The sequence below is a fragment of the Sminthopsis crassicaudata genome, chromosome 1 (genome assembly GCF_048593235.1).
Source record: "Sminthopsis crassicaudata isolate SCR6 chromosome 1, ASM4859323v1, whole genome shotgun sequence".
In the NCBI taxonomy this organism is placed as follows: domain Eukaryota; kingdom Metazoa; phylum Chordata; class Mammalia; order Dasyuromorphia; family Dasyuridae; genus Sminthopsis; species Sminthopsis crassicaudata.
Window position 1 is genome coordinate 1,972,069 of NC_133617.1, and position 1,479 is coordinate 1,973,547.

Here is a 1,479-nt window from a genome sequence, read left to right on the forward strand (position 1 = left end):
CAGTCCCTTTCCAGGAAAGGAAGCAAGAAGACAGTACCTTCAAGTATACTTCTCCAAAGTCCAGCCCGCTCCATCCGCTGTCTTTGCCTGGGAGGAGCAGTCCCCCGCGCCTGAGAGGAGCAGTCCCCAAGCCCGGTCTTTATTTGTGGCTGAGAGGGCCCTGGGCCTTGGTTCTCGGTGGGTGTCTCTTCTTGACATCCTGGGACTGCTGCACCTCTCCCACGCTTTCTCTTCTGACATCACCCTCTTGCTCCCGCTCGTGCCGTGTCCCATCCCCTCAGGGTGTGGGCGAGAGTGGGGTTGGAAAAGCACCCGAGCCATGGAGGTGGAGATCCTTCCCACAGCCAAGAAGATAGATAAGATGGTGCACAACGAGAACGCGGCCGGGGCACTGGAATTACTAAAGGAACTTCAAGACGTTCCCATGACTCTGGAATTATTGAGGTCCACAAAAATTGGAATATCGGTAAATACTGTGCGCAAGCAGAGCACAGATGAAGAAGTCACATCATTAGCCAAGTCTCTCGTCACACGCTGGAAGAAGTCGGTCTCCGGGCCCTCCAAGACTGAAGAAACCAAAAAAGGGACCTGCTCACTCTTCCCAATGCAGGCCTGAGGCAAAACGAGAAAGGAGCTGCAGGAGCAAAGCAAAGGAAGAGACAAAGGCTTCTGATTCCTTCATTAAAGCTTTCCCCCGGGCACCAAGCACTTCAGGTTCGGTTCCCATCAAGTGCCGAGAGTTGCTTGCTGCAGCCCTCAGAACTGGAGGTGACTACTTCGCTATTGGCGCCGATGTAGAAGAACCGGGCGCTCAGATTGAGGAAGCTGTATATCAGGAGATACGGAACAGGGACATGAAGTATCAAAACAGGCTACGGAGGAGAACAGCAAATCTCAAGGATGCAAAGAAGCCAAACTTAAGGAAAAACGTACTGTGTGGGAACATACCTCCAGATTCCTTTGCTAGAATGACTGCAGTCGAAATGGCTAGTGAGGAACTTAAAGAGATGCGCAGAAACCTGACCAAAGAAGCTATTAGAATACATCAAATGGCCCGGACGGGTGGGACCCAAACGGACCTATTTCGATGTGGCAAATGTAACAAGAAGAACGGTACCTAGACCCAGTTTCACACCCTAAGTCCTTATGAACCTATGACAACATATGTTTTCTGTAACGAATGTGGAAATAGATGGAAGTTGGTTTAGAAGAAGAAATTCGCCAGTTACCTGGACACTTACAAAGGAAGATTTTGAATTAGCTTTAAAAACTAAGTCAAGAATCTAGTTTCCCTGCAAATGAGATTTTGTAAAGCATAAAAAAATCCTCGGGGTTAGTTTTTGTTTTTGTTTTTGTATTCTCTTGAAAACATTCTTAGAGAGTCAGTGTTAGGTCAGATAGTGTATGGTGCATGGTGTATGTTTAAAACTTTTTTTTCCCATTTTGATAACGAAGTCAACATTAAAGTTTTATCAATTT

At 47.1% G+C, this 1,479-nt stretch overlaps 1 pseudogene; it reads left to right on the forward strand.

The window, feature by feature from the left end:
- Positions 1-319: 319 nt before the first annotated feature.
- LOC141553869 (transcription elongation factor A protein 1 pseudogene) lies at positions 320-1,208 on the forward strand (annotated as a pseudogene).
- Positions 1,209-1,479: the final 271 nt, after the last annotated feature.